A 25,493-nucleotide genomic window follows, 5' to 3' on the forward strand; every position below is an offset into this window, starting at 1 on the left:
TGAGGGACCTTACAGAGAATTGTATGTGTGGGGTACAGAGATGAGGTAGTCATTCAAAAAGCATGTTAAACACCATTATTGCACACAGAGTGAGTCCATGTTAAACATCATTATTTGCACACAGAGTGAGTCCATGCTACTCATTATGTGACGTGTTAAGCAAATCTTTTGTCCTGAACTTATTTAGGCTTGTCATAACAAAAGGTGTTGAATACCTGACTCAAGACAATACAGCTTAACCTTTAACTTATAAACATTTCTAAAAACACAATTCCACTTGGACATTGTAGGTTATTGTGTGTAGGCCAGTGACACAAAATCTCAATTTAATCCATTTTCATTTCAGGCTGTGACACAACAAAATGTGTAAAAAGTCAAGGCTTGCGAGTACTTTCTGAAGGAACTGTAAGTACCTCGCCTCCATAAGACCAATCAATCCATTTTCTCCTCAATGGAGCTACTCTGCAGGAAAGCATCAGCCACAGTACCTTGTGAAGCGCGTCTGGAGAGCTCTATCCTCCCATGTCCACCTCTGCACCTTCGAGGGCCCTCCAGCAGCCTGTGTGTGCCCCTGCCAGGCCAGTCTCTGTTCGTGCTCCACTCTCCAAGCTAATGCTGCTGCCTACCTCCACATGCGCTCTGCTCTACTCTCTGAGCTTTAGCACCACTTCACCACCAGCCTCACTAAGCTGGGCTCTGAGCTCACACACACGCGCTGCTTACATCTGGTGACAAACACACACAGTCCGCCAGCCCAGCACACACTGTACCACCAATAGTGGTGCATGGGTCAGCGGTTTGTTCACCCGCCTGCAATTGCTAATAACCCACCCATAACCGCGCGACGATTTGTGATAGTGAAAATCTTGAGACCCGGACCCTAACTGCGAATAGAGAAAAGGGACTGTATTCTACAGTCAGATGGCGGAACGATTTTGACAGAGGATGCAGGATTTCTTCTTGCCTGATTTAGATATGTATCCGTTTATCATTTTAAACATTTTGGTAGGCTATTTGTTAGTCAACTTGCCTAGAATTAGGAACATGCCCTTTCTCTTCTGTCATTACAAGTTGCCCTAGAATACTAAAACCCTTTGCTCACCAGAATGATGTCATAAATCGATAAATTAATGCTTCAATCTAGTTGACATCGGTAAAGTTCTGTCCTCTTTTGCGGAGCAAAGACGTTTAGGGACTGGGGAGAAAATGCAATAAAAAAAAATATATATATAATAAAAGATTTGCTGCCCAAAATGATATCCGTTTGACCAGTTGTAAAGGAAATAGAAAGCTTTGAAAACAACCCAACATGTTTCTAATAAGACTTCAGTTTGGCTTGGATACATATTTTATGTGGTTTAAACACACAAAACAGCTCTTATGATGCGGATAAAACAGCACCTCTACAGGTGGTATCTAACTGTGCATTCCCTTTCTCTCGAGATGCTGAAAGAAAGAAATATAATTTTTGCCTACATTTGGTGTATAATTGTACTACAAGGAATGCTTAATTCTGTTGGAGTGAATATTAAGGTTATGTGAGAGGTTATAGACCTACAGTCAGTGTCCAGATGTACCCATCTAAACAGTAGGCTACAGTTCCCTTGATGTGCCAAAAGGGCTATTTGAAGTCCCCATCTTGTGACAAGTCAAACTTTGTATTGCGCCTCACAAATCGTAACACATATCCCTGATATCAACCTTTTTTGTACCACTTCACCAAATCTAGCCCAAACATGACTTACCCTTCTTTATTTTCAACTCTCCGTTTCGCAGCTTTCCTGTTATTGAATTCAACTCCGACGTTGGTCCGCGGAGGCCAAAAAGGACAAATGTTAACTTTCTCTTCCCATTCCCAAAAGCGTTTGGCGTTAGGCTGTAGGCTACTTGGCACACGTACATTAAGGCCCTAAAGCTTTTTAAAAATGTTTTTTAAAAAGGTATCATTTTCTCTTTATTCTATCTGCCCGCCACCCATCCACACAAATATGGCACGACCCTAAACCCGGCCCCGTGGATATACAGTAACCGCGGGGACTGAGGGTTATGAGTCAACCCACGCGCCAATAAGCACCACGACTGCTCTGCCGGTCCTTCTGCCAACCCTTAGAGAGGACTTGCTTGGACAGAGGAGCGGGTTCACCCCCCCTCCCCCCCCCATGCACAGCATGGCCAGTGTTTGGCGTGAGCGGAGAGCCCACCCCGCTGCTTATCTAATGTGTGTTAATCTCCTGTCATTGGGACGGTGCTAACCCGGTGAGCTGTACCCCTGACATAACACCCCTATGGACTGACTCCGGCGTGAGGGTAAGGGGATTACTGCCCGTTTGGAGGTGTCCTGTTTGTCTCCTGAAATGAAAAAGAAAGTAGGACAGGGGACAACGTCTGTGCTTTCATAGATAAAGACTGGGGGCGGTTGGGTCTAAATCCAATATGATACACCACTGCACGCTTGTGCAATGTAGTTCACTCTGAATGCTCTACTGAAACAGCACAAATATGAAACATGAAAAAGAGACCGTAAACTGAAAACAGCCTTTCCATAACTGCTAAGCACTCGTCAGAATTCCAGTGGCATTCAACAACCACTTGGCCGTCATAAAATGCATAATTGAATTGGGCCGCACTCAATCCATCTGTGACCATGATGAAATATCGCGCCCACAGATGGCCTGACAAGCAGACAGACAGACAGATCCCAACTACTGCTGCGGCTAGAGACGGATGTAGCAAATGTGGTTCCAGCATGCAGTCACACTCCGATAAAGCACTACGGCGAAACAAAAAGGTAGGAGGCTAAATCAGTTCCAGTGGGTACAACCGATCCACCTGCTGCTGTGGCGCTCAGGGAGCGTTGACGCGACGTCCACTCGCGGCACTCCTAAACGCAACAACAGGTTGAGAGCAACAAACAAAAAGGTAGGAGGCTAAATCAGTTCCAGTGGGTACAACCGATCCACCTGCTGCCGTGGCGCTCAGGGAGCGTTGACGCGACGTCCACTCGCGGCACTCCTAAACGCAACAACAGGTTGAGAGCAACAAACAAAAAAACAAAGGGCCAACTCTTGTTCTTTCAAATTACATTTTCATTTGAAAAGAAAGAATATTGCGTTCCACTGGAATTTCGCTGTGGGATAGTAGTGTTGTTGAGTTAGAACATATCCCATCCTGCAGTGCGCAACGAAGAGGCGGTGCTGTCGCCACTTCAAATGCCTTAACACCATCTAAACATGTTTCATTTTATTATGACCGGTTCACAATATACAGTACCAGGCAAACGTTTGGACACACCTAATCATCCAAGGGTTTTTCTTTATCTTTACTATTTTCTACATTGTAGAATAATAGTTTAGACATCAAAATGATGAACACATATGGAATCATGTAGTAAACAAAACAGTGTTCAATAAAAATCTATTTTATATTTCAGATTCTTCAAAGTAGCCACCCTTTGCCTTTGTGACAGCTTTGCACACTCTTGGCATTCTCTCAACCAGCAACCTGGAATGTATTTCAATAACAGGTGTGCCTTGTTAAATGTTCATTTGTGGAATTTCTTTCCTTAATGCGTTTGAGCCAATCAATCAGTTATGTTGTAACAAGGTAGGGGTGGTATACAGAAGATGAGTCCAAATTTCAGATGTTTGGTTCCAACCGCCGTGTCTTTGTGAGACGCAGTGGAGGTGAATGGATGATCTTCGCATGAGTGGTTCCCATCGTGAAGCATGGAGAAAGTGTGATGGTGCTTTGCTGGTGACACTGTCTGTGATGTATTTAGAATTAAAGGCACACTTAACCTGCATGGCTACCACAGCACTCAGCAGCGATACGCCATCCCATCTGGTTTGCGCTTAGTGGACAATGACCCAACACTTCCAGGCTGTGTAAGGGCTATTTGACCAAGAAGGAGAGCTGCATCAGATGATCTGGCCTCCACAATTACCCAAACCCAACCCAATTGAGATGGTTTGGGATGAGTTGGAAGGCAGAGTGAAGGAAAAGCAGGCAACAAGTGCTCAGCATTTGTGGGAACTACTTCAAGACTGTTGGAAAAGCATTCCAGGTGAAGCTGGTTGAGAGAGTGCGTCATACCCAAGAAGACTCAAGGCTGTAATTGCTACCAAAGGCGCTTCAAAAAAGTACTGAGTAAAGGGTCTGAATACTTATGTAAATGTGATCCGTTTTTTTTTTATACATTTGAAAAAATTCTAAAACACAAATTTTGCTTTGCATTATGGGTCATTGTGTGTAGATTGATGAGAACCCCCCAACCCCATCCAATTTAATCAATTTTAGAATAAGGATGCAACGTAACAAAATATGGAAAAAGTCAAGGGGTCTACTTTCCAAATGCACTGTATATGCTACCTCTTCCAAATCAAATGAGCTAAAAAAATAAATAAAAAAAGTTCATATTGTTTTGTGTGACTACTGCGGCAGTGATGAAACAAAAATAGAGACATGTTCTAATTAAGTGAGGCGTCGTGAGACTTCGATTGGGTCATTATAATTCAAAACAATGCATTCTAAAAATAAATCACACATGCCTCGCATGCTCGCGTTTGGGGAGTTTAGGCCATAATTCGGCCAGTCCCAACCTCAATTAAAAGTCATAGCAGAGTAAGCAGAAGTGCTCCCTTTTCTCACCTTCTTCCTGTCCAACCCTTAGAAGACCATGCGCATAAAGCAAAGCTAAACGGGTTTACATGCATCTTTTTCTGCTGTCAAAGTCACAGTGGTTCGAGCTCAAGGGTGGGCAATAATTTTGGTCGAGGGTTAACATCAAGACATTGTTGAGTTGCAGAGGGCCACTGTTTATTTTTTGGAGACTGATTTGTCCGTCAAACATCTGTTTGCGGGCCATCATTTCCCTTATCTGTATGTAAAACATGTTGACCCTCATCTCCATCCACTGTCTCTGTCAAAATTATTCCCCTAGGAGCGAAGACCGAGGCAATTACTTAGGGAACAGCAATAGGAACCATTTAGCCATTCTATGTCCAATTTTTAACTGGCTAAATTGATTCTGGAAACACAACGCCAGAGCTATTACCATAAATCAAGCGAGGACTGGAACATGACTGTCTCAGACAGACACAAATCTACATTCTTCACTGGTTTACTAAAAGTGGGATGTATATTTCTTCCCCAGCCTTCAGAAAGATATTGGGAGGCGATTTATTTGAATTTGTTATTTTGTTAAGTGCATTTTTTTTGTATTCTTTTAAAAACGTTTATTTTTTATTTTTATCAGGGATTGTTCCTTTAAAGTTGTATTAACTTCAGACCGTGATTCCTGTGGGAGTACACCCTTGGATGTTGGAGGATCACACAAGACATACCACGTTACTGGGGATAATTGGAAGCGGTGAGCAAATACTAGTGTGTATGAACGGGGTAGCCATTCCGCGCCAAGCCCAGAAGCTTGGGAGCACCTTCGTCCCCCTTCTTCTTAATTAGGCTGCACAACACGGCAAAAGGCCACTATTTATAGCTGCTTTAACAACTGACAGATTCCACCCAGAGACAGAGGCAGGCTGGGGAAACACACAAATCTTACCTTTATTAGAGGACACTGCCACTTTTTTTTGCTATGGCCTCTGAATTTGAGAGAGATTCAGGCTACGGTCATTGGAGTTGTGGCAAGTCACACCTAAAATCTCATTTTCAGAGAGGTTGGGAGGATACAAAGTCTACCTGCCTTTGTTAACTAATGACAAGACTGCACTATCCAGCATGCAGTGGCACTTCTACACACCCGGACCAGAATGAGATAAAAGGTCTTTAAATGGTTCATTCATAATCCCTATAATGACACCCTAGACATTGCTGTGCCCTTGACCCGCCTGGATTACAACGCACAACAACTCATTAAAACAGCTTCTATCTGGCTGAGACCAGCCAGCCAGCCGTCTGAGTGATGCCAGGTAGGGCCCCCCAGAGGACGATGTATACATACACACAAAACTAAACTTATCCTGATCCCATAGCTTCACATCCTGCTCTATTGATTGGAACCAACTGCACAAACAGCACACACATACATGCCTTTTCTTTACCCATGTTGGGGGTTTTGTTTAAATAAGCCTAAGGGAGCCATCTGTTCCATTACCGGCGATTAGACCAGGGCTAACATGATTGTTTAAGTCGTCAGCATGCTTTCAGTTGGGCTGCCGGCTAGCTGAAGTCAGCTAGGCGAACCAAACGAGTGTGCTCGCATACTCCCTTAAGACCTTTCCCTTAAAAAAAAAGAACGAGAAAAAGCAGCAATAGTACCGTTTGCCCATTTTGAGACGCCGTAGCCAGTATGCACTTCCTCAAAATAGTCAAGAATTCATCTAATATGCACGAACTCTATCGAACTCACTCGGTGGGGAAGCATGTGGAGAGTGTGTAATTTTGCACCGCCCAATTTTTCAGTTTTTGATTTGTTAAAAAAGTTTGAAATATCCAATAAATGTCGTTCCACTTCATGATTGTGTCCCACTTGTTGTTGATTCTTCACAAAAAAATACAGTTTTATATCTTTATGTTTGAAGCCTGAAATGTGGCAAAAGGTCGCAAAGTTCAAGGGGGCCGAATACTTTCGCAAGGCACTGTATGTCCGTTATGCGAGACACAACCGGATGTCTAAACTAAAACCCTTTTAAGAAACTCAAAACCTCCCCTGGTTCATTTGCCCACTACCTCAGTTAATCAGGTTGCTTCCTGAAAGAAGAGGATCTGAGACAATAGCACTGTATTAAATCATGGCAGAGGCTGCAGATCTGTAGGTAGCCGCCACGTCCCGCCACCCTGGATCCCTTTTCCCCAAATCTGAAGAGCCGAATCACAATCGGCGTTTTGTGTTTCAAAACCTCTTTACGCACCAATTGTTGTGGTCACCCTCCCTTCCCATTTCTGTACATTTATTATGATTAAGTTTTACCAGTGAAACACCCATGTAGCATCTACATACCAACCATTTGATCTCAATCGGTTTCATGGGGATATGCATTTAGGTCTGGAATTAGAGTTGTTTTGAATTATGTACAGTGAGCAAATATTTTTAGCAAATGGTGTTAAACTATAGCATAGCCTACCTGTGTTTAGTTGCAATCAATGCACCTAATTTGTCTAGTGGAGCAATCCTGAGCCACTCCGTGAAATTAATAGGCTTAACTTTCTCCTCTGAACCGTTTGTATTGTTTTCATTTCCAGTTAACCTCTAGAAGCTAGGGGGCACTATTTTTATGTTTGGAAAAATAACGTTCCCAAAGTAAACAGCCTATTTCTCAGGACCAGATGCTAGAATATGCATATAATTGACAGCTTAGGATAGAAAACTCTAAAGTTTCCAAAACTGTAAAAATATTGTCTGTGAGTATAACAGAACTGATATTGCAGGCGAAACCCTGAGGAAAATCCAATCAGGAAGTGCCTCTTATTTTGAAACCCTTCTGTTCCTATTCATGCCTATCCTCCATTTAAAGGGATATCAACCATATTCCTTTTTCTCTGGCTTCCCTAAGGTGTCAGTCTTTAGACATAGTTTCAGGCATTTATTTTGAAAAATGAGCGTGAAAGATCACATTGTGTAAGTGGATAGGTGGGGGCTCTCAGAGTGAGTTTTTGCGCTACAGAGTAAAGACGCCATTGTTCCTCCCGCTGTTATTGAAAAACCTACACACTTGGTTGATATATTATCGAATATATATTTTAAAAACTACCTGAGGAATGATTATAAAAAATGTTCGACATGTTTCTGTGGACATTATGAAGACTACTTGGAATTTCAGTCTGCGTTGTCGTGACCGCTCTTTCCTGTGGATTTCTGAACATAACGCGACAAATGGAGGTATTTTGGCTATTAAAAAAATCATCTTTATGGAACAAAAGGAACATTTGTTGTGTAACTGGGAGTCTCGTGAGTGAAAACATCCAAAGATCAAAGGTAAACGGTTAATTTGATTGCTTTTCTGATTTTCGTGACCAAGCTTCCTGATGCTAAGTGTACATAATGCTATGCTTTCGATAAACTTACAAACGCTTGGATTGCTTTCGCTGTAAAGCATAATTTCAAAATCTGAGACGACAGGTGGATTAACAAAAGGCTAAGCTGTGTTATGCAAAATTGCACTTATTATTTCATGAATATGAATATTTTTTAGTAATATTATTTGACTGTTGCGCTATGCTATTCAGCGGTTGCTGACGAAAATTATCCCGCGACAGGGATGGGTAGCGTCAAGAAGTTACTCAGCTCCCCTCTACCTCAGAGGCAGCCATCATCAGCTGTAGTTTGATGTGGAACTATGCTTTGGTTTTCCACAAGCTTTTCAGTGGGAGAAGCAAACATACAACCGAGGCCTCTGTGGGAGTTCAGCGATAAGGAACTGATTTCTGTGGAAAAGGGCTAGGAAGGAATGCAGTCCGGAGAACTCATCCATACTAGCTTGGATGTGTGTCCGTTGTAAGGCTAGAAGGTGAGAATTATAGAACGCATGTTGCTCATCCCACTGTCCCCCCCCCTCTAAACTTCAGCAGAGAGCCAATTTACAAAATCTATTTTGGTCCCAGCTGGCACCCGCACTTCCTCATTAATCTTAATTTCGGAGAGGTGGAAGAACAGACATCACCAGATACTGGTAACCTTGTTAAACCGCCATGAAAAACAGCAGACAAATACAAAAATATGTTCAAAGATGACACTCAATTCATTCTAGAAGAACGTGTGCATTATTTAACCCGGGCAGGATATTAATATACATTTTAATATCCATTATAAAATGAAAAGAGGGTGTGTGCGCACCTCTATTGAGGGTCCTGCTACAGGAAAACATCCACAGCACTAGTGTTTGTCAGCTTCCATATCCCCATTAGCTGTAGACAATGAACAGGCAGTGAACAGACGAGAGAGCGTGAAGAGGAAGTATACTATACTAGGACCAGAAGACAGAGGTTGGTAAAGGTTTGAGAGAAAGGGAAATAAGCTAAGGATCGGCTCGTCGTGATCCAACGTATAGGAGGCAGAGTTATACTAGGACCAGAAGACAGAGGTTGGTAAAGGTTTGAGAAAGGGAAATAAGCTAAGGATCGGCTCGTCGTGATCCAACATATAGGAGGCAGAGTTTACTCAAATGGATTGTAAAGGAAAGCAATAGGATTTGCCTTCCCAGAGATGTATCACGAGCACTACCAATTAAAACGTCAGGAGCTCTCACAGACATTGATCTTTCACAGGAGAAATCTTTTGTTACACCTTCATTGATGCATACAGTGAATTCGGGAAGTGTTCAGACCCATTGACTTTTTCCACATTTTGTTATGCTACAGCCTTATTCTACAATTGATTAAATAAAAAAATATATCCCATAATGAGGAATGTATTACAAACAAAAAAACAAATACCTTAATTACATAAGTATTCAGACCCTTTGCTATGAGACTCGAAATTGAGCTCAGGTGCATCCTGTTTCCATTGAACATCCTTGAGATGTTTCTACAACTTGATTGGAGTCCACCTGTGGTAAATGCAATTGATTGAACATGATTTGGAAAGGCACACACCTGTCTATATAAGGTCCCACAGTTGACAGTATATGGTCAGAGCAAAAACCAAGCCGTGAGGTCAAACGAATTGTCTGTAGAGCTCCGAGACAGGATTGTGTCGAGGCACAGATCTAGGGAAGGGTATCAAAACATGCCTGCATCATTGAAGGTCCCCAAGAACACAGTGGCCTCCATCATTCTTAAATGGAAGAAGTTTGGAAACACCAAGACTCTTCCTAGAGCTGGCAACCCAGCCAAACTGAGCAATCGGAGGAGAAGGGCCTTGGTCAGGGAGGTGACCAAGAACCCGATTGTCACTCTGAAAGAGCTCTAGAGGTCCTCTGTGGAGATGGGAGAACCTTCCAGAAGGACAACCATCTCTGCAGCGCTCCACCAATCAAGCCTTTATGGTAGAGTGACTAGATGGAAGCCATTCCCCAGTAAAAAGGCACATGACAGCCTGCTTGGAGTTTGCCAAAAGGTACCTAAAGGACTCTGACCATGAGAAACAAGATTCTCTGGTCTGATGAAACAAAGATTGAACTCTTTGGCCTGAATGTCAGGCATCACGTCTGGAGGAAACCCGGCACCATCGGTGAAGCATGGTGGTGGTAGCATCATGCCGTGGGGATGTTATTCAGCGGCAGGGATTGGGAGACTAGTCAGGATCGAGGGGAAACATGAATAGAGCAAAGTACAGAGAGATCAGAGGAAAACGTGCTCCAGAGCACTCAGGACCTCTGTTGTTGTCCTTCCAACAGGACAACGACCCTAAGCACACAGTCAAGACAATGCAGGAGTGGCTTCGGGACAAGTCTCTGAATGTTCTTGAGCGGCCCAGCCAGAGCCCAGAATTGAAGCAGATCTAACATCTCTGAAGTGACCTGAAAATAGCTGTGCAGTGATGTTCCCCGCCCAACCTGACAGTGCTCGAGAGGATCTGCAGAGAAGAATGGGAGAAACTGCAAATACATACGTGCTAAGCTTGTAGCGCCATGCCCAAGAAGACCCGAGGTTGTAATCCCTGCCAAAGTCGCTTTAACAAAGTATTTAGTAAAGGGTCTGAATTCTTATGTAAATATGATGTTTATTTTTTTTTATAAATGAGCTAAAAATGTAATCCATTTTAGAATAAGGCTGTAACATAAAAAATACATAAAAAAAAAAGGACAAGTGAAGGGGTCTGAATACTTTTCAAATGCACTGTATGTTTACAGAGTACTGCAGCTGGGGGAAACAAACAACTGCAGACAACTCTTAGTCTACCGTTGTATAGACACACATATATGGCAGTTTGGCCTGCTTGAAACCTCGGCTCAGTTCTCTGAAAATGCCGTCACACTCGCACACACCACCACCCCCTAAAAAAAAGTGGCACATTGAGCGCCAAGTCCTCACACTGCGCCTGTAGATTTGCAACAGTGGAAGACCAATTTGTGCTGACAAGCACAGCAACACAGACGAATTAAGACGAGTTGAGAGGTTATTAGAATCGGCCCATCTGTGGCATCGGTTCAACAAACACAGACTTAAGAAGCAATTAAATAAATCACCAGCTAACAGATGGTAGGCCAAGTGCTGGCATACCTACCTGCTTTCTTCTCCGTATTGCTCTAGGTGGTTTGTACACAGTCTGCCCTGACGACACTTACTGACACTCAGAGAGACAAGGCACCATAGTACGCACTGCTCACACAGCCCTGATCATAACCACTTGCCAAAACATGAGCTTCCTCTGTAGTCTATACCAGCAGTATTCAACTCTGACCCGACATGGTCTGGAGCCTGCTGGTTTTCTGTCCTACCTGATAATTAATTGCACCCACCTGGTGTTCTGTGACTAAAGCAGTCCCCGATGAGAGGGGAATCTTTTTTTTTACAAATGTTTAAATACAGCGGAACTGGCTTTGGAGGTCCAGAGTTGAGTTTGAGGGATCTATACAGCTGCATTTGTTATCTTAAATGGCTGAAAAATAAGTGGTGCGCATCTCAATTTACAGTGGACAATAAAGACGGAAAAGGGGCGAGTTGGGCATTATCAACATCCCCAAACAGCTCCCTTGGGGCCCATTGTTTAAGTCTATGGTCGAAGCATGCGGCCTTGCTCATCCTCACTGGCACTTGTAGTCACAGTGTCCAGTTTGAAACTCATGACCGTGCATTTAGAAATGGAGCAAATGGAACCACAGGCATGGGCTTCACCACTAACCATTTATCATATCCATTAGCAGGGTTCCCTGTGGAGACGACATACCGGTACTTTATTACATACCAGATGCCGTACATTCTTAAGGCTGTGGTTGAGGGGGTTGTTTCTCCCATAACTCGGTTCTCACCACCAACCCTCTCTGGCAAAGCCTCATGGGGTGGAAGGGCAAATTGAGTGTTTCCTTAACTATCCATTAGGCCAATCTTTACACTACTGGCTTTGACTTTTGGCTCAGTCAAACCGCAACAAGTCTAGACTGTTTTGTAACAAACTGAGGCTAAAATAAATATGCTCTCACTATAAATGGAGCACAGTCAATAAGAACAAATTAGGAAAAATAGGGCTGCAAGAGTCGATTGAAGGTGCACAGCGGAAACGTGTCGATTGCATGCCAGCCTTTTCTCCGAACTCTGAGCGGGAGATGGACAGCAGTGAGATTTGTGATTGCACGTCTTCTTGAATCAGCGATGCCGTTCTGAAACACTAGGGATGGCTCGGGCTGCAGCACGAATCTTAAAAACATCCGGATCAATGACACTCACTCGCTGGCTCCTCAAATCAGAAACGCAGGGAGACTGCCGCACCTTCTCTCTTCCCCTCTATATCCTCTCTTACCATGAGCAAACACACCACAACCAAGATCTTCCACTTTGCCGGGTCCCTTATCTTAAATTACTGAGATTGGCTTACAAATTAGACAGATCAGATCAAAAACTCAACAGCTACTACATATTTCGGCCCTGAATAAATAATTATGAGTCATTCAGAATGTGCAAACCTTGCCTAGCCAGTAGACGCAGAGCGAATGGACATTTTAGGGCCACTTGTAGTCACCAGTCCATTTCCCTTAACGGAGAACAGCAATGTGCTGTTATTGCCTTGATGACAGCTTTGCACACTCTTGGCATTCTCTCAACCAGCTTCATGAGGTAGTCATCTGGAATGCATTTCAATTAACAAGTGTGCCTTGTTAAAAGTTCATGTGGAATGTCTTTCCTTCTTAATGCGTTTGAGCCAATCAGTTGTGTTGTGACAAGGTATAGGTGGTATATAGAAGATACAGTAGCCCTATTTGGTAAAAGACCAAGTCCATATTATGACAAGAACAGCTCAAATAAGCAAAGAGAAATGACAGTCCATCATTACTTTAAGACATGAAGGTCAGTCAAAAAAGGAACATTTCAAGAACTTTGAAAGTTTCTTCAAGTGCAGTCGCAAAACCATCAAGCGCTATGATGAAACTGGCTCTCATGAGTACTACAACAGAAAAGGGAGACCCAGAGTACTTCTGCTGCAGAGGACAAGTCCATAAGAGTTACCAGCCTCAGCAATAGCAGCCCAAATAAATGCATCAGCGTTCAAGTAACAGACACATCAACTGTTCAGAAGAGACTGTATGAATCAGGTCTTAATGGTCAAATTGTTGCAAAGAAACCACTACTAAAAGGACACCAATAAGAAGAGACTTGCTTGGGCCAAGAAAAACAAGCAATGGACATTAGGCTGGTGAAAATCTGTCCTTTGGTCTGATGAATCAAAATTTTAGAGTTTTGGTTTGAACCGATGTGTCTTTGTGAGAGGCAGAGGTGAATGGATGATCTCAGCATGTGTGGTTCCCATCGTGAAACATGGAGGTGGTGGTGTGATGGTGCTTTGCTGGTGACACTGTCTGTGATTTATTTAGAACAAGGCACATTTAACCAGTATGGCTACCACAGTATTTTGCAGCGATGCGCCATCCCATCTGGTTTGCACTTAGTGGGACGATCATTTGTTTTCCAACAGGACAATGACCCAAAACACACCTCCATGCTGTGTAAGGGCTATTTAACCAAGAAGGAGAGTGATGGAGTGCTGCATAAGAGGACCTGGCCTCCACAATTCCCCGACCTCAACCCAATTGAGATGGCTTGGGATGAGTTGGATAGCAGAGTGAAGAAAAAGTGCTCAGCAAGTGCTCAGCATAGGTTTGAACTCCTTCAAGACTGATTGAAAAACATTCCTCATGAAACGGATTAGCTCAAACACATTAACGAAAGAAATTCCACAAATTAACTTTTAACAAGGCACACCTGTTAATTGAAATGCATCCCAGGTGACTACATCATGAAGCTGGTTGAGAGAATGTGAAGAGTGTGCAAAGCTGTCATCAAAGCAAAGGGTGACCACTTTGAAGAATCTTAAATCTAAAATATATGTTCATTTGTTTATTTTCCCCTAACCCTACCATTCCTCATCTAATTGGAGAAAACTAATGAACAACAACACTTAGGCTTCTAATTCCAGATTATACATGCATTTTACAGACAGACACAGTACATTTCACAATGGAGGTTTTATTTTGGTTCATTTTTAGTCCCACTATGTATTTTGACTACATTCTATTGAATGTATCCAGCTCCCAGAGCAATCCAAAGGAAACAAAGGGAGAGGGCATTCCGTGCATTATATCTGTGGTGTTAAATACTCACAGCGATTACAGGCCTTGACTGTACCATGTGACCTCACTATCAAGTTACACAGGGGATACAAAGTTACACCACTGTTAAGGTTAAGATGACAAGGCGCTGCGACTGGAGAAACGGAGCGTCAATGCACTTGGGAGCAATTGGCATCATGGCAACAGCATCTCACTAAAATGGGGTCATTTCAGCCTTAAGTTCATCCACTTTAAGGCCATTACATTCCCCCTGCTCCAATGGTGTCCCAGTCGGGGAGAAGAGGAGACGAAGGGTGGGGTGAAGGACTCAAAACGCACAGGGACTCCAGTCTGGTGGGGAGGGGGGCCTGCAATAACACTCCGGGGATAAGGCATGTTCAGAGGTAGCTGACTGGAGCACACCACAGGGAGAAGACTAAGTGGAAGAGGGCATTTTCCTCAGAACCTAAAAATATTACTTTTTCCACTACACGATCCCCTTTCACCAGTGGTGTTAAAAAACACATTGAAGTAGTAATTTAACATTTTTTTAAAAAGGAAAACGCAGTCTGTATCCCTTGATACATATTTTATTTATTTAAGCAAGTCAGTTAAAAACATATTCTTATTTACTATGACAACCCACTGTTCCCCGGTAGGGCAACTGCCTTGTTCAGGGGCAGAACGACAGATTTTTACCTTGTCAGCACGAGGATTCGATCCAACAACCTTTCGGTTACTAGTCCAACGCTCTAACCACTAGGCTACCCTGCCCCCCAATGAACATTGATATTTTTCCAAGTCGGGAGATTTGAATTTTTATTAACATGAAAAATACTCTCGTGACAACACAATCTGTTGGCATTACAGGAACAGCAGAAACAGACAAATAACATGACTGCTCTTTTCATCCTGAAAGAACAGGTACATATATACAGTGGGGGGGGAAAGTATTTAGTCAGCCACCAATTGTGCAAGTTCTCCCATTTAAAAAGATGAGAGAGGCCTGTAATTTTCATCATAGGTACACTTCAACTATGACAGACAAAATGAGAAAAAAATCCAGAAAATCACATTGTAGGAATTTTAATGAATTTATTTGCAAATTATGGTGGAAAATAAGTATTTGGTCAATAACAAAAAAGTTTCTCAATACTTTGTTATATACCCTTTGTTGGCAATGACAGAGGTCAAATGTTTTCTGTAAGTCTTCACAAGGTTTTCACACACTGTTGCTGGTATTTTGGCCCACTTTCAACTCCCTCCAAAGATTTTCTATGGGGTTGAGATCTGGAGACTGGCTAGGCCATTCAGGACCTTGAAATGCTTCTTACGAAGCCACTCCTTCGTTGCCCGGGCGGTGTGTTTGGGATCATTGTCATGCTGAAAGACCCGGCCACGTTTCATCTTCAATGCCCTTGCTGATGGAAGGAGGTTTTCACTCAAAATCTCACGATACATGGCCCCATTCATTCTTTCCTTTACAAGGATCAGTCGTCCTGGTCCCTTTGCAGAAACACAGCCCCAAAGCATGTTTCCACCCCCATGCTTCACAGTAGGTATGGTGTTCTTTGGATGCAACTCAGCATTCTTTGTCCTCCAAACACGACAAGTTGAGTTTTTACCAAAAAGTTATATTTTGGTTTCATCTGACCATATGACATTCTCCCAATCTTCTTCTGGATCATCCAAATGCTCTCTAGCAAACTTCAGACAGGCCTGACATGTACTGGCACAGGGGGACATGTCTGGCACTGCAGGATTTGAGTCCCTGGTGGCGTAGTGTGTTACTGATGGTAGGCTTTGTTACTTTGGTCCCAGCTCTCTGCAGGTCATTCACTAGGTCCCCCCGTGTGGTTCTAGGATTTTTGCTCACTGTTCTTGTGATCATTTTTACCCCACGGGGTGAGATCTTGCGTAGAACCCCAGATCGAGGGAGATTATCAGTGGTCTTGTATGTCTTCCATTTCCTAATAATTGCTCCCACAGTTGATTTTTTTTCAAACCAAGCTGCTTACCTATTGCAGATTCAGTCTTCCCAGCCTGGTGCAGGTCTACAATTGTGTTTCTGGTGTCCTTTGACAGCTCTTTGGTCTTGGCCATAGTAGAGTTTGGAGTGTGACTGTTTGAGGTTGTGGACAGGTGTCTTTTATACTGATAACAAGTTCAAACAGGTGCCATTAATACAGGTAATGAGTGGAGGACAGAGGAGCCTCTTAAAGAAGAAGTTACAGGTCTGTGAGAGCCAGAAATCTTGCTTGTTTGTAGGTGACCAAATACTTATTTTCCACCATAATTTGCAAATAAATTCATAAAAAAATCCTACAATGTGATTTTCTGGATTTTTTTTTCTCATTTTGTCTGTCATAGTTGAAGTGTACCTATGATGAACATTACAGGCCTTTCTCATCTTTTTAAGTGGGAGAACTTGCACAATTGGTGGCTGACTAAATACTTTTTTGCCCCACTGTATATATAAAAAAATATATACAAAACGATTAAGAGAAAACAAGCAATTGTTCAGACATGACAGCTTGAGCCACCAACTTGAGCATATGTGACTAAAGCAGGATTACCACACAAAATATCTTACATAAACTACCATATGCACATCGTTCTGTAAAAATAATACCAGACATATAAAATACAACCAAAACTAAATAAAAAGGAGAATAGAAGCCTGACTCTGAGCAAGAGTATAGAGGGAGCTTGAGAGGGGAAGGGAGAGCAAGAGAAAGGAGGTGAGAGTGAAAGAGTCACCTTTACTATTTCATTTGGCTTGGTGCAGAGGAAGGCAGGTGAGGGAGGGGGCAGTTTAATGTGGCCCCCTCCTCCCCCGCCATTGTAATTGCCAGCTTGCAGAGAATTCCTAAACACAACATGCCATTATTAAAAGGGTACAGGCTAGTACTCAGCCATTCAGATAATTGAGTTGAACAGCAGCTGAAGAGAATGGCGATGGGGTCTTGTTCGAGCAGTGCCGTGGGGGTGGAGGAGGGAGGGGAGGCGATGGAAACATTTCCGCTCTCTCTTTCACAGCATAACCGAAGACGTTCATGGACTTGTGTTCCTGCTTTTTCTTCTCCGAGTGAGTTACGGATATGGAACTAATCTCTTACGTGTCAGTATTTGGCTCTGAGCGTACAATAAAATATTAAATGATGTGAAGACTACCTTAATGCTCGGGGAGCAGAGATGGAACCCAAAGAGCTGGTGATAAAAAGCAGGGCAAAAGTAGAATTGTCTGTCTCTCTCCGTCGGAGTGTGTGTGTGTGTGTGTGTGTAATCTAAAAGAAAAGCACACTGAAACAACGTGGAAGACTACCTTTCAGGGTGAAGCAAGCAGGTACTCGGCCAAAAATCAGCAGCATCATCATCTCACTCTCTAAAAGGGGCCCTCCTTTCATTCTCCCTTTCCTGCATTTAGTGCTGAGCGATTGAACATTTTATTTTTCATTTTATAAACAAGTAATTGGCCGTCATTGGTTCAATTATATGAATTCCATTTCGTTCAGGGTTTTTCTCTGAGCTCAATGCGCAGTCTTTCCAGACATGGCTCTACAGTGCGACCATTTTACTCATATTTGTTGCTAAATATTTTGCTGTGCGACCTGGAATCTTTATTTAGGAGTACCTAAATTACTGGGACTAGAAAAAAATGATTTTGTATGTGTGCCATTCAGAGGGTGAGTAGGCAAGACAAAGGATTTAAGAGCCTTTGAATGGGGTACAGTAGTAGGTGCCAGACGTACCGGTTTGTGTCAAGAACTGCAACGATTCTGAGTTTGAAGTTTCCCGTGTGAATTAAGAATGGTTCACCACCCAAAGGCCATCCTGTCAACTTGACAACTGTGGGGAGCATTGGAGTCAACATGGGCCAGCGTCCCTGTGGAACGCTTGATACCTTGTAGAGTCCATGCCATGACAAATTGAGCCTATTCTGAGGGCAGAGGGACACACTCAATGTTAGGAAGTTGTTCTTAATGTTTTGTAGACTCGGTGATCATGTGATCGAGAGAGAGAGAGCGGTTGCTTGACTGCTTCGCAATATATCTCTGCCTGAAAATACATGATCTAAGTGATTGCCAGTATTGAAGAAGTACTAAAATAGTGATTTTGTCAGATAGCATAGGCAGCAGCTCTACAGAGATGAGATGACCTGGAATGAAAGAATAAAGTCATCAAATAAAACTAATGTAATATATACAACTGTAACATTTTATTAAAGTAATGTGAATAAACTATGGTTAAGTGATAAGCAGTAATGCAGTCATTACCATCATAGGAGTTCTATTAATTGTTTTAATAAACCGAAGTCTGATTATTTTGTAATAATTGAACTGAAACAGACCTCAAAAAGCACTAAATCACTCAGCAATACCTGCATCTCTTCCCAATGGGTAGCCAACCCTTTCTCCAACAAGCTTCAACCACTGTCCGTCCACTGGGGAGCTCTGCTGTGCTCTCATTAACAACAGCTAAACCAGTTCTGATGTTTGGGCAGCAAAGCAACCTCTCGTGGAACACATTCAGGTCAAATTTAAGGACGGCTGGTGGGGACAACATGCGGTCATATTATAACAGGTGCTGCAGCACATACCCTACCTGCAGAAGAACCAGGCCATTCAGAACACAATTGATCAATCAGGGCAAACAAGGGAGAACAGGGATGACATCAAAGGCTGGTCGTCTGGGGTGAGGTAGAGGGCACAGCAGAGCAACACACACACACACGCCCAGCATCGAGACCATCTGCCAGCTCGCGGTCTATCAAGGGGGCATGGATCTAAAGAACGTCACACCAGACTGCTGGCGATGCTCAGAATAACCTGCTTAAAGGTTTTTTTGTCATTTGCCTCCCTGCTGATCTCAAAAAACCCTAACCAAGTGTCATTGCATGCAGTGTCAAAGACGCTAATATTTTGTAGGAGACCCGATCGACTGTCTTCTCTTTAATTATGTGCCAAAGTTGCATGGCTGTGATTTAGCTCCAGCCTACTACTTAAACGGACACAGCTCCATCCGAGAGTGAGCCTGGCGGTGCTAAGTCAGAGCCGAATAGATGCCTATTCCAAATCAAATTGTATTTGGCACATGCTCCGGATACAGCCCTTAACCAACAATGCAGTTCACCAGGATGCTCTCGATGGTGCAGCTGTAAAACTTTGAGGATCTGAGGACCCATGCCAAATCTTTTCAATCTCCTGAGGGGGAATAGGTGGTTTTGTCGTGCCCTCTTCAGGACTGTCTTGGTGTGCTTAGACCATGTTAGTTTGTTGGTGATGTGGACGTCAAGGAACTTGAAGCTCTCATCCTGCTCCCCTCCAGCCCTGTCAATGAGAATGGGGGCATGCTCAGCCCACCTTTTACTGTCGTCCACAATCGTGTCCTTTTTCTTGATCACGTTGAGCGAGAGGTTGTTGTCCTGGCATCACACGGCCAAGTCTCATCGTTGTCGGTGATCAGGCACCATTGTGTCAAACTTAATGGTGTTGGAGCTTGCACTTGCTAGCTAATTTGTCCTGGGATATAAACATTGAGTTGTTATTTTACCTGAAATGTACAAGGTCCTCTACTCCACCAATTAATCCACACATAAATTGGTCAAACGAATCGTTTCTCGTCATCTCTCATCCTTCCAGGCTTTTTCTTCTCTTGACTTTATATTGCGATTGACAACTTTCATAAATTAGGTGCATTACCACCACTGACCTTGCATGTCTTTCAGTCACCCACATGGGTATAACCAATGAGGAGATGGCACACGAGTACCTGCTTCTATAAACCAATGAGGAGATGGGAGAGGAAGGACTTGCAGCGCGATCTGCATCAGAAATAGAACTGCCTTCTATTTTAGCCCTTGGCAACGCAGACGCTCGTTGGCACGCGCGAGCAGTGTGGGTGAAATAATTGAATAATCTCTAAATTTATTTTGCAATGCTCGCGTGAGGGGCCCGCCGTGTTGAGGATCAGAGTGGCGGATGTGTTGTTACCTACCCTTACCACCTGGGGGCAGCCCGTCAGGAAGTCCAGGATCCAGTTGCAGAGGGAGGTGTTTAGTCCAAGGGTCCTTAGCTTAGTAATTTAGTATTTCCCCAACACATTCTGATACACAACAAATAGCCATAGTGTAAGACAGTTCAATGATTCATGGACATTTAGGATAGTTATTGGAAAAACACTAGAAAAACGTATGGTTATCACGATGTGCTCCCACTCTTCTCTCAAAGCGTCTATGTATTCTGTGTGAGTATAGGCCCATTTTAAGGGGTAAAGCCAGAGGCAAGTAAAACTCACACTAGAGTGCTGCTGCTGACCTCGTCTCCTCGGGTCTATCAAGCCTTTCTGCACGTAAATGCCAACCTTCTGACTGGCTTGTCAGTATGAACTATCACACTGCCCTCTGCAGTTTAGTGCCACCTGGGTCCCATCAGTTTAGTGGATGTCCTCAGCATCTTTTCTCCTGTGTGAGCATTTGTGTTTTAAAGTACCCCCCTGGGGGTCAGAAAGCTCTGGGCTGGTGCTTTGGAACGAGGCCCGAGAGCCACAGGTAACGAGTCAGGGAAAGGGACCGAGGCTAGGCGCCCAGGCAACGGCCAGACAGACAGCAGCCGTCAGTTCCCCTGCTCTGGGCCAAGTCCAAAGAATCGCCATTAAAATGTTCATGGATTGTAGTCTGGGTGAAAGAATGAGTGAAAACAAAGAGTGTAGACGGTGCACCATGTCTGTTTGGATATGCATTTAGCCCATGTATCGGTAGTGTGCTTGCATATGGTTTTTTCTGAGAGACTGCTCATTCATTATTCATGTGTGATAGTGACGGCCTCAGAAGATGTTATGACTGGAAAACAAGTCTCCACACTCGAGTCCACTAAGCACATCTCCGTCTGCAGCTATTCTGTGGTGGAGTAGGTGAGTTTTGCCTGTGCCGACTACGGAGTTACTGGTCCAATTACGATCAAAAGGACCTCAAGAGGTCTTGAATATGCATCATCTGACAAAGTTATGTCTGTCCAGACTGGCTAATCTCCAGCCTGAAGAAGCCTTGCAGGATCCGGCAGCGTTGCGAGTTAATCCCAGCACAGCAACCGGCTCCAGGAGATGCCTTTCTCACATTAATTATTCAAACCTGCCAATTGCTTTCAATTATTCATGAAAGTTCATCATTCATCCTCCTCCATCACTTCCCTATAGAAGGTGAAGAACATTTCAAGTTGTTGAGATAGACATTTTATCTATGAGCCAAAATGCAATTTCTTTCATTAATGCAGTACACATGAATAGTCATAGAACTTACCTGTGGTGTCGTACAACAAAAACTTTGTATTTGTTAACACCAGACATTTAGAAATTGTGTTCCTAGAGGATATAAATAGACTGGGTAATAACGTCAACCCAACAACAGGCTACTATTAAATAACAGCAACTTCTCTATGAGAACTAATAAACTCAAAGCAGCTAGATCAGGGATGGACAACAAGTGATGGGGGTGGAGGCCACAACAACAACAAAAAACATGGGCAGGGGGGGGCAATTGCTCGCGGGTCTGCATATCCACATCCATACCCACACATGCAGTCAGAGCCAGCCCTAGCCTTTTTGGGGGCCCCAAGGAAAATATGAATTTTTAGAGTGAATTTCCTGCAATTCTATACATTTACATTTTGCAGTTTAATTTAATTTCATGCAATTTGATGCATTTTGCCATGGGGCCGAGAGAAAAATGTGCAGTTTTACAGCATATTTTCTGAAATTCTACACATTTTGCTAAAGGGTGGAGAGAAATGCTTGCCGTTTTTAATATGATATGACTGATAGTGACAAAAAAAATCAAATGAGGGCACCCCTGATTGGTAAGTTGACCATGATAACTAAAAGTTTAGATAGCTGGTCGTAGTGCTTAATTTGATCTGGATCCTGCCGGAACAGAATCCAGCACCTCTCAATTTTTAACTGTTTTGTTCCGGAACCCATTTGCCAGGATCCAGTACCTCTCTTAGCATGAAAACTCTTTTTCACTTGTTTGCAATGTAAAAATTCTAATGAAATCAGAGTTAAATCCTCCGTAATTCTCCTGCCTCATAAAAAATACAATGTGAAAACCTGATATTCTTAGAATTGTTTTGCGTTAGACTGGCCCGAGTTTATGGTTGGCACAACATTGTGGTTTTGAGACAGAGAGACAGACAGACAGAGAGACAGACAGAGACAGACAGAGACAGACAGAGACAGACAGAGACAGACAGAGAGAGACAGAGAGAGACAGAGAGAGACAGAGAGAGACAGAGACAGAGAGAGACAGAGAGAGAGAGAGAGACAGAGACAGACAGAGAGAGACAGAGACAGACAGAGAGAGACAGAGACAGACAGAGAGAGACAGAGAGACAGACAGACAGAGAGACAGACAGACAGACAGAGAGAGACAGACAGAGAGACAGACAGAGAGAGAGACAGACAGAGAGAGAGACAGAGACAGAGAGACACAGAGAGAGAGACACAGAGAGAGAGACACAGAGAGAGACACAGAGAGAGACACAGAGAGAGACACAGAGAGAGACACAGAGAGAGACACAGAGAGAGACACAGAGACACAGAGAGAGACACAGAGAGACACAGAGAGAGACACAGAGAGAGACACAGAGAGAGACACAGAGAGAGACACAGAGAGAGACACAGAGAGAGACACAGAGAGAGACACAGAGAGAGACACAGAGAGAGACACAGAGAGAGAGACACAGAGAGAGACACAGAGAGAGACACAGAGAGAGACACAGAGAGAGACACAGAGAGAGACACAGAGAGAGACACAGAGAGACACAGAGAGAGAGACAGAGAGAGACACAGAGAGAGACACAGAGAGAGACACAGAGAGAGAGACAGAGAGACAGAGAAGCATGCTTGTATCTAACAGAACTAGAATGAGATTCACTTTCTATGATCTCGCTCCCCCACTGTCTGGTCTGACAGACATGAGCCTGAAACTGTCATCTCACCAGCGTTGCACTTCTTCATTTATTTCCTTATAGAATCATAACCGTGGGAAGCGTGCCGGAGATGCTGCAGCACCCCGGATAAATTTAAATACATTTGCCAAAGTTATAGAATTACTGTGGTCTGTTCAGAATACTACACTAGGAGTAGGACTATAATTTAGCCACAGTATATAAATAACTTATTTTTCAAAAAATGGCCTAAAAAATTGATTGTGTGTAGCTCAATCACAAGGTATGGCTACAGATGGGAATGTGCATCAAATCTGTCAGTGAACTCAAAACAGGCATTTCACAATATTTCAAATACAATCGCAGGGGAAACAGGTTGGAAAGCAAATGGATTCTGCTGAAAAGAGGCCTTGAATATAACATGCCTTGAATTTCCCAGCGGCATCGACGGCCATGTCCATCAATGTCCCCTCGCGTGGCCGTAATAGCCCCTAAAAAGAGAAATCTATGCCTTGTCCCAAATAATAATTATTATATGCAAATGTAAATTCGAGTCAAACGCTTCATGAGAGCCCATGAGCTCATGTTGCGCAACATTTCTAAAGGCTATGCAATTGTGGGAGAAAACAGAGCGATGGCCTCTATTAAATAGGGGAGGATGTGATCAGCTTTCTATAGGCTAGGCCTACTACAATTTATTTTTTTAAGTTTCCTAATATTAAGCACATTTCTTATATTTACAACAGGAGTATAGCATACCTGGTTGGCATGAAAATAGACCACGGGGAAAAGCGTCCTCCATTTGCTATTTAAGTGCATAGATGACATGTATTTTTTCCCGCTGCCCCTGTTGTTTCGATACAGGTGCATGATAACGGTCCATTAAAAATCATAACAAATGTCACACATATGCTAAATAATATATGTAAAGATTAAATCAAGAATAGTCTGATGGGTGACAATATTAGTATATCATTCACAATTGATAGGCCATCACTTGATAGTATATAATGAATGATGCCCAGCATAAGAAACAATGCCTTTTTTTTGCGACTTGTACAAATCATACTCGCATACCTCATGTAGCCTAGCCCATAGGCATATATGTTTTGATTAGGTTAGTATCACAACTAAAGTGGTCAAATTGCTTAATTTTAAGAAGTTCTTTATCCACGTGACGCTTTTCACCATAAAATGCACCTTTATAATAAAAGCATTACATGTATAATTGCATTTGCGGTTACTTTTGATAATGGTGTTTTCCCCTAATGGAACATTTGCTCTTATAAGTCGCAAAAAAAAGGCATTGTTTCTTATGCTGGGCATCATTCATTATATACTATCAAGTGATAGTATATTGGTCTCACCTAATGATTGTGCTTGATTGAGCATGGATCATTCCCCAAAACTTTAATTCACTAACTTTTAGTCATCGTTCTCCTAGATTTGCGCGCTTCTACATTTCTACTTAGGGACACATCATGTACTCATTGTACAAAAATCCCTTAGTCCATTAGTTTCTCCATGATGACACCCTCATTCCCATTGAACTGATCTCAGGATGAAACTAAGCCTTGTCTGAGACCAGAGTGGCCCATAGGGCAGGACCCTCTCTCCTGTTAATGTAGAGTGAGGGAGCTTGATGTAGCCTACCACCCCCTGGACAGGACGCTAGTCAGGATGAAAGTTCTTACCCTTTTCCAAACAGTGGAGTGAATGTAGGGGTATCTTCCCCTAGAAGTCCCCAGTCACGGTGCAGTGGTACTCAGTCTTCTGGAAGAGCATCAGATATAAAAACACGCTTCAAGTCAAGTCAGGGGACCCTGGTGATGTGGACTAATGTTCCTCTGGGACACACCACAGTCAGGCACTAAGAGGAAAAACACAAGGAGAAGACATTCATTAAATGAGATGTAATATACAAACAATAATAATATAAGCCATTTACAGTGCCTTGCGAAAGTATTCAGCCCCCCTGAACTTTGCGACCTTTTGCCACATTTCAGGCTTCAAACATAAAGATATAAAACTGTATTTTTTTGTGAAGAATCAACAACAAGTGGGACACAATCATGAAGTGGAACGACATTTATTGGATATTTCAAACTTTTTTAACAAATCAAAAACTGAAAAATTGGGCGTGCAAAATTATTCAGCCCCTTTACTTTCAGTGCAGCAAACTCTCTCCAGAAGTTCAGTGAGGATCTCTGAATGATCCAATGTTGACCTAAATGACTAATGATGATAAATACAATCCACCTGTGTGTAATCAAGTCTCCATATAAATGCACCTGCACTGTGATAGTCTCAGGAGGTCCATTAAAAGCAAAGAGAGCATCATGAAGAACAAGGAACACACCAGGCAGGTCCGAGATACTGTTGTGAAGAAGTT

General features: G+C 43.0%; 1 protein-coding gene across 2 annotated transcripts in view; it reads right to left on the reverse strand.

The window, feature by feature from the left end:
* The window catches only part of LOC112229031 (bifunctional heparan sulfate N-deacetylase/N-sulfotransferase 1), a 109,835-nt gene that overhangs the window by 45,340 nt on the left and 39,002 nt on the right, over window positions 1-25,493 (reverse strand). For both annotated transcript variants that reach the window (XM_024394912.2, XM_024394911.2), the window contains exon 2: window positions 24,796-24,971. The gene's annotated coding sequence lies outside the window, so the exon portion shown is untranslated. The remainder of the gene's footprint in view (window positions 1-24,795; window positions 24,972-25,493) is intronic.

The sequence above is a fragment of the Oncorhynchus tshawytscha genome, linkage group LG30 (assembly GCF_018296145.1).
Source record: "Oncorhynchus tshawytscha isolate Ot180627B linkage group LG30, Otsh_v2.0, whole genome shotgun sequence".
In the NCBI taxonomy this organism is placed as follows: Eukaryota; Metazoa; Chordata; class Actinopteri; order Salmoniformes; family Salmonidae; genus Oncorhynchus; species Oncorhynchus tshawytscha.